Source organism: Oryzias melastigma, linkage group LG2, assembly GCF_002922805.2.
Source record: "Oryzias melastigma strain HK-1 linkage group LG2, ASM292280v2, whole genome shotgun sequence".
Classification (NCBI taxonomy): Eukaryota; Metazoa; Chordata; class Actinopteri; order Beloniformes; family Adrianichthyidae; genus Oryzias; species Oryzias melastigma.
In genome coordinates this window covers 869323-878104 of record NC_050513.1, presented here as the reverse complement: position 1 = coordinate 878104, position 8782 = coordinate 869323, and the positions used below count along the sequence as shown (strand labels likewise).

At 46.9% G+C, this 8782-nt stretch overlaps 1 protein-coding gene across 3 annotated transcripts in view; it reads right to left on the bottom strand.

Moving 5' to 3' along the window:
* The window catches only part of LOC112160147 (neural cell adhesion molecule 2), a 615672-nt gene that overhangs the window by 153061 nt on the left and 453829 nt on the right, over window positions 1–8782 (bottom strand). The window lies entirely within an intron of this gene.

The following is an 8782-nucleotide window of genomic DNA, read 5'->3' as shown; positions in this document are numbered from 1 at the left end:
GGGTAGATTCTTTATAAAACTTCTATTTCAGATCCAAACAGTTTGAAATGGGGGTGTGGTCGTTTGAACGTTGGTAAAGTCTGTCTGCGTTTCCTCGCCCACGTCAGGAAACTGAGGAGGGAAGGAGAGCCTTAAGGCCCTTTATTCTTTCTGGGGGGGTTTGATCATTCGCTGATCATTCTGCTTTTCAACTCCCTCCATGATAAAATCATAGCAGGACACGGCAGTCACTTCCTGTGGGCTTGATTTGACTGATAGTAGAGATGTAGAGGTCCACTATAGAAGCATAAATAGTAGACTGGACGCATGTGCAGATGGTTCGATAAATCAAATGTAAATGTGAACGTCAGAGGCAAAAAGTTCAAACGCAAACGTTTCAGAATCGGATGGAGGATTAGAGGCAACAAAAAAGAAAAAGAAATAAACCCGTGTGTGAATAAAGTAGTGAGGAAATGTTTTAAAAGGGAAAGTCATACTGTTTTAAAAATGGTTGTAGTTTAATGAAAATAAACATTTAGAAAAACAGTGAAGCCGATTGTGCTTCCGTCACATTTATCTGAATTTTCTCCAATTAAACAGGTAATGTTCCTTTGCTGACATTTTAAATATATACATACGTAAATAAATAATATTTTTTAATCCTTCAAATGCAAAGGTTCGTCACAAATCTGTCCCACATGATGACGCTGATGGTGTTAACGGTAGAAAGGTTACAGTACGTTATAGATTTTGTGTTGAAGCGTCAGCGGCGACACCTCAGCTGTCAAAGGGTTAAAGATCAGCCTGATCTTCAGTTTGGTTCTGCTCGTACACAGGACCTGTTTTCTCATCCTCCTGTTTGCATCCACATGGAAGCTCATCCTGAACGTTTTGTTCTCCTCTGATGTGTTGGAATCAGTCATCACGGAGACAACCTGTTGCCAAGGCAACCCTGCAACGCACACGCAGTTTCAGACCTGGGCACATGCGCGCTGTCATGCTGCCGCTCGCGCGAGCCCACACAGGCAGAAATAGACGGCGCATAAATATAGTATGACCCACAGGCAGCAGGGGATGCCACTCTGCTCGCCAAGGGAGGACAAGGAGGATGAACCCACCCTCGTTTGCATTTCCTGCACGCTGTGACTCATGCAGGAGCGGCTCTGCAGGCCGCTGCAGCTCAGGTGTCACGTGTTTGTGCGCCGCTTGCTATAAGGTCAGTTGTTATGATGGCGAAGACGACGTCACATCATGAGGAGCAGACTGCGGGCCAAATCTGGGCCAGTGGGATTAGCGGCTCGCTGGATAAACGGCGTTGGGGGGGATGGGTGGGTGTGAGGTGTGTGGGTTAAGTCATCCATTCTGACAGGAGTCAGAAAACATCAACAAGACGAGAGGAAAAAGTCATTTCCATGTTTTGGCCGCAGACGGAGGACACACGGCCTCCAGTTCTGCACAAATGAAGGCAAGACACTCGGATGTACATTTCCCTCACAGAAGGCAGGCTGAGGCAATGCATGATGGGATCTGTGCGAGTGAATTTGCATAGAGCACAGCCAGAGAAGAAAGGCTTCCCAGGATCCCGTTTAGTTGGAGCATTCCTGAAAAACTTGGACTGGATCGTGTGACCTGAATGTCTTCCTTAATCCTCATATCTATACGTTGATGCATACATGTTTGTTTCCGCTGTGGATTAACCTTTGTCAGCTTCTGATGTTCCTGCAAAGCCACGAGAGGGAAGCGTCTCCTTGGCGACGGAGAGCTGAGGGCGGGGTTGAAAGTGGGTCATCATCCTCTCAGATCAGGACCAGATCAGAGAAGCAGGTTGTGAGCCTTCAGGACTGGTTCCTCTGGAGCTGCTGACGGCGAGGGAGAGGCCCGGCGCCTGATCGAGCAGTGACCCGTCTTCAGCCATGTAGACCCAGACCAGAACATTGTAACAGAACACAAAAATTCATTGTTCCTGGAACATTTCCTGCAGAACTCAAAGTAAATAATTTGAAAACAGGTTTTTAATTAATGACTAAGGCTTCATTTATGACTTTCTTACTTAAATAAGAATCATAAAGTAGTTTTAATTTAATCAAACATAAACTGAAATAACTGAAAGTTGGTATTCACAGTTCTTCCACTGGTTAACCTGGTTTCAAGGGTTTAGCCAAAAAAGAGGAAATTGTGACGCTAATTCTCTGAGATAGAGAACAACGTGTTTGTCAACAGATTTGATAAAAACAACTAAAAACAATGCAAGGAACGACGATCACTTAGAACCAGGAAATCTCAGAGGAACCGAGACGCCCCGGAGGAACCAAGATGCCCCAGAGGAACCGAGACGTCTCGGAGGAACTGAGACACCTCTGAGGAACCGAGACCCCTCAGAGGAACCAAGACTCCTCGGAGGAACCAAGACGCCCCAGAGGAACCGAGACGCCCCGGAGGGACCGAGACGCCCCAGAGGGACCGAGACGCCCCGGAGGAACCCAGACGCCCCGGAGGAACCCAGACGCCCCGGAGGAACCGAGACGCCCCGGAGGAACCGAGACGCCTCGGAGGAACTGAGACGCCCTAGAGGAACCGAGACACCCCAGAGGAACCGAGACGCCTCAGAGGAACCAAGACACCTCAGAGGAACCGAGACGCCTCAGAGGAACCAAGACACCTCAGAGGAACCAAGACACCTCAGAGGAACTGAGACGCCCTAGAGGAACCGAGACGCCCTAGAGGGACCGAGACGCCTCAGAGGAACCGAGACACCCCAGAGGAACCGAGACGCCTCAGAGGAACCAAGACACCTCAGAGGAACCGAGACGCCTCAGAGGAACCAAGACACCTCAGAGGAACCAAGACACCTCAGAGGAACTGAGACGCCCTAGAGGAACCGAGACGCCCTAGAGGGACCGAGACGCCTCAGAGGAACCGAGACACCCCAGAGGAACCGAGACGCCTCAGAGGAACCGAGACGCCTCAGAGGAACCGAGACGCCTCAGAGGAACCGAGACACCTCAGAGGAACCGAGACGCCTCAGAGGAACCGAGACACATCAGAGGAACCGAGACGCCTCAGGGGAACCGAGACGCCTCAGAGGAACCGAGACACCTCAGAGGAACTGAGACGCTATAGAGGAATGGAGACACCTCAGAGGAACCAAGACACCTTAGAGGAACCGAGACGCATCAGAGGAACCAAAACACCTCAGAGGAACTGAGACACCTCAGAGGAACCAAGACACCTCAGAGGAACTGAGACGCCCTAGAGGAACCGAGACGCCCTAGAGGGACCGAGACACCCCAGAGGAACTGAGACGCCTCAGAGGAACCGAGACGCCTCAGAGGAACCGAGACACATCAGAGGAACCGAGACGCCTCAGAGGAACCGAGACACATCAGAGGAACCGAGACACATCAGAGGAACCGAGACGCCTCAGAGGAACCGAGACACCTCAGACGAACCGAGACACCTCAGAGGAACGGAGACACCCCAGAGGAACAGAGACGCCTCGGAGGAACTAAGATACTTCAGAAGAAACAAGATGCATCATAGGAACCAATATGTCTTTGATGAACAAAGACAACTCAAAGAAACCAAGACGCCGTAGAAAAACTCAGATGGCTCACGGAATGAAAATGGCTCAGAGAAAGGCAGACAAACCAGAGAAATGAAAACATCTCAGAGGAACCAAATTAGAAACAAGACTACTCAGAGGAACTAAGAGACCGGCCGTGGCACAGTGGTTACCATTCAGAGGAACCAAGATTACTTTAAAACACTAAGAGGCCTCAGACCAGAATCAGAATTAGAATTCTCTCTTCATACAAATCACAAACATATTTCTCTGTTTTTCTCTCTTTGATTCTGGAAAATAGGTTTTTTTTTTCCATTCCTGCGTTTGATGTGAGTGTGGAATCCTCTCATACAGACCGAGCGTGGAACAGTAAAGACGGAGGGTCAAAGGGAGGTCACCATCCAGAACCAAAACCTCCCCCCTCTGTAGGGCTGAAAGCTCTTGTCTCCATCACAGTTAGAGGTGATGAAGCTGAGCATCACATTAAAGAGGAAGAGGGAAAACGTCACTAGAGAGAAGATGATAGAAATGAAGTTTGGCTTACTCAAAGATTTGGTCCGCTTTCATTTTTTTATGGTTTCTTTCGCTGTGATGTCATCATCCCCATGTCAAAAAATCATTTTCACCGGGTTCTGTGTGCATACAACTTCATCAATGTGACCTGAATGAGCTTGTCTTCAATGTTAGCTCCGCCCCCTTCCTGCGTGCTGACCGTCCATCAGATGCTTCAGTGGTTCTGGTCTGATCTGTTAAAGTTTTCTCAGAACTGACAACATCATTGAAAGATCTGATACATGGCGGGCCTGCATGAGAGTTTCTGTCTCCATGGCAACAAGCAGAGCCAGTTTCACTGCCATCTCTGATGCTGGGAGTCTCAACTTTACCAGCCAGTTTTGATCTTTTTCTCCTACAGCTGTGGCCTCCTTTCTTCTGCTCCTCATTAATCGGGCTTGGACTTCTCCTCCCTCACGCTCTAACGGGAGAAGACAAGCGTTCGACAGACCTCATCGCCTTCTCTGTAATGGACTTTAAGAGCTGCGGGGGCAGATAAGAAGCTCTGTGGCCCAGGATCTGCTCAAGCTAAAGGCGTTCTGAATGAAACGATGAGCACAGGTCAGCAGTGAAGGAGTTTGCTGATGTTTCTTTCTCGTTTGGACTGAACGCTCCCCTCAGATGACGGGGATTATTAGATGAATCAGAAACCGGACCAGCCCCCCCCCATCATCATCATGCAGCAGCTTTGCAGAGATAAACCATCACGCTTCTTAGAAATCCCTCCATCGTCACGGTGACGATGCTGCAGGGATTCTGCTCGGTTTTCCAGATTACAGAGTCTGGCAGTAAATGGATTGAATGTAATTTGGTACAAATATCTATTGTGTCGCAAGGATGAATCCAGCTGATCATCATTCTGGACATTTCTGATGCACATTGTACTCAGACTGTTACAAAAGAACAGGATCGAAGAAGATCTTGTAGAAGTTTGAACCTCGAGCTGACATTTTGGCATTAAAAATTGAGGCCTTTAGCTCCGCCCCCATCTTCAAGCACGCATGCCCCTTTGAATTTAGCCCTACAGCTTTGCACTAACCCCTTCTGATGTGTAGAATTAATCAACTCTGGTCTTGCTGAAAAACCAGAGTCTTGGAGGGACTTCCCACTGGACTCCCAGTGCTCTTGTGTCCCAGAAGGGTTCCACACAGTTTGGGCTTGGCAAGAACTTTCCTAGAACAGAAACCAGGGATGTTCACAGTCAAGCCCATGGGCCAAATGTGGCCCCCATTCAAATCCTCACTGACCCACAGGCTCCTTTCATGAAATCAATAATATGCGGCGTCCAGCACTTTCTAAAAACGGTGTGACTGTGTTCGGTGGCAGCACTCTCTCAACCCTTCCGTGACACTTTCTAGCTACTTCCCAAAACATCAACTGTAAATAACCAGAGAAAGTTGACAGTGAGAGCTTCCAGAACAAGTGGAGATTGGCTGATATTTTTTTCATTTAAATACTAAATGACTATCTGCCAAATATACCAAGAGACTGCAGCTGTTTTAAGAAGTTTAATATCAAAAGGTACTACCAGACGAGAACACGACAAACTACATGTAAATGGGAATTAACAGGGCTAAAAAACTGACAAATTCACAATCGTTTTGGTAAAACCATATTTAGATGTATTTCTATGTGAAGAAATGAACATGCGATTAGATGTTCACTTGTGTGTGAAGCTATTAAAATAGTTCAAAGGATGCTAGCCCTGACACTGTCATGCTGCCTCAGCAAACCTGGCCCTCTTTACCAAAAGGTTGTACATCCCTGGAATAAACCCTTTAGAGAAGAAGAAACACACTTTGGACAGTCGCAATGAGACGTTCGGACGGTTTCTCTGTGTGGGAATTCTGACTTCCTGGATCAAAACCTAGCTGGAGGATAAGGCCGTGATCCAGACAGCACACATTTCAGCTGAAGTATCTATCTCCGGCCCATCCTGAAACGTGCACCTGTTTGGTCTTAGTCTCACAGCTTTGTGCTAACCTCCTCCATGTGGTCTCACAGAAAAACTGGAGTCTCTGAGACAATTCTTGCTGGACTCTGAGTTTCGTCCAGAGGACCAGTGTCCCAAAGGTCTTCCAACACGGTTTGGGTTTGACCGGAATTTTTCCACAGCATAAACCCTGCTCTAAAAACAAAGAAACCTGCTCAGAATAAACCCAATGAGATGAATACTTTCGACACGTGTTCAGCGGCCGCCCGTGCAAGACAACTGGTGAGAACTTTTCTGCTCAGAAGATTCCCATAGATGTCCGGGTGGTTTCTCTGAAAGGATTTTAGAAACTGTTGTCTTGCAGAAATCCGGAGTCAAGGAGACATTTCTCTCTGTGCTGTCCAGGAGGTGTTCCAACGGTTGATGAAACTCTTCTACAACAAAAAGACCTGGTTTGAACGATTCCAATGACACATTTCCCTGAAGGACTTATGGGACTTCTGACTTTCTGGATCGCAACCTAGTTGTAGGATTGGGCCGTGATCCAGACAGCGCGCTGCTGAAGTCTGCCAGGAAGCCCTGTATCTCATCTTCTGGACACGTTCTTAATCTGCGTTGACCCGGAGAGAGATTATGGGGGCTCAGAGAGAAAAATGGGGCTTAAATCCACCTTGTTTGGCCTGAAAAGTGACAGTTTGGATTGTTCATTTAATTATGCATTCATTTGTTTTTCTGCTGATGTTTTGAACTTTTACAAAGGTTTGGTCTGTGTGAGATCATTATGTGCAACAGAATTTGAAATGAAACCCTCTAAAAAGTGCTTAAGTGATCATTTGAATAAAAAAGGTTTTTTGAATCTTCTTGATTAGTTTCTGTTCCTGTTTCTATTTTATGATGTTCATTTTTGAACTCACTTCCAGGACTTTGAAGGAAGATTCCACTACCATGATGGTAAATTATGTCAGAGAATCAGAATTTTAAATCTGTTATTTAAGAAAATCTATAAACATGATGCCTCAATATAAAAGTACAAATCTGACAGCAGTCAAACTGAAACATTTTTATGGCCAGGGCTCCAACAAAAAGATTCTTCTGTCAGACTCTGCCGTTTAAAGTGTCTCTTTGGTTGTTTTCTTCCTTTGCTTAATGATATCAGCAGGAAACAGGTTTATAACCCCCCCACCCCCTGCCCCAGGGCTCATTTGACCCGACTCACAGAAATAATGAGCGGCTGTTTTCCATTATCCGCCTTTAAAAGCACAAAAACGGAAGCAGAGGAAGCTCCATGCTTCACCTGACAAACGCTCCACCGCACACCAACCATCCAACTTCCAGGTGGAAGCGCATTAATCAAATGTCGTTTAGGGGAAAACAAGGTTTGAAGAAAATGAGTAAGGTTTTTTTAAATGACCAACTCAGTGGCTGGTAGTGGAGCAGCGGTCTCAAACTGGGGACCATTTGCAGCCCCCAAAGTGATATTTTGCAGCCTCTGCCTTAAAATGAAAGTTCAATGTCTACTAACCATTATCTTCTGCATGTCCAAACTTCTTTGATGATAGCTTTGTTTTTGCTTTGTGATGTTTCAGCTTTATGTTTAAGAGTTTGAATTTGCTATTGTTGTTGGATCTGGTCATCAGACAAGTCCTTAGCAACAGTTGCTAGCGTCGTTAGCTCCTGTCATTTCACGGTTTCTTCAGACGAGTCCTTAGCAACGGTTGCTAACGTCATTAGCTCCTGTCGTTTCACAGTTTCTTCAGACGAGTCCTTAGCAACGGTTGCTAACGTCGTTAGCTCCTGTCGTTTCACAGTTTCTTCAGACGAGTCCTTAGCAACGGTTGCTAACGTCGTTAGCTCCTGTCGTTCCACAGATATCGCTTATTAGTACATAGACATGAACGAATGTTCTAAAAACTTGTTCAGCAGACATAGACAATGGACCAAAGACATATTTTTGGCACAACCCCATATGGCCCAGCCTCAGCCTTTAGTGCCTCCAAGGAAAATTGAGTTTGAGAACCCTGTGGTAGAGTGTCCGCCCTGAAACTGGAAGTCTGAGGGTTTAAATCCACGGTCGAGTCAGACCAGGAACCAAAGCCTCCCTGTTGACACTCAGCTTTAGGAAGTTGTTCCAGAGTGTTTGCAGTTTCCCGCTCCCCCAGGAGAACTGACTTTATCCACTCACAAGAGCCGGTTCTTTCTGGACCTCAGCGTCTTTCACTAAGATGTACCGTGTTTACGGGACGCTACGCCATGTCCGAGTCCCGGAGGTGTGAGGTGAATGGACCCGACAGGTTCAGTCAAACACAGACTTTAGAATCAAACAGTCGCCTGACATACGAGGAGGAGAGGTGAAGAAGGACAAACAGGTGGTGGAGATGTTGGGTGAGTTTGACTAAAGGTCTCCTGATGTCTTGGGTCCTCACTCAGGGGAGCTGCAGAGGGGAGCAGGTCTGGATGAGAACGTCATGGTTGTTTCATCTGCAAATCAAAATGACCCCAACAAAGCAAAAACGTCCAAACAAATATCTGTGGATGAGGCGGTTCCTCTTCTCAGCTGTCTGAGCCCTTCATGTTGGTGAGATCAGGACAACCCTCCTCTTCTTCTGTGGTTTCAGAGGAACCGGTTTCAGAGTGTTCCTTCATGAAGAGAACTTTAAAGCTGCTAAAGGAGCTTCTGCGACGTTTGACTGGATCCACATCTTCTTCATAGGTGGAGCTCTCTGAGGCCCTGAAGGTCTGGTTCAAGTTCACGTGGA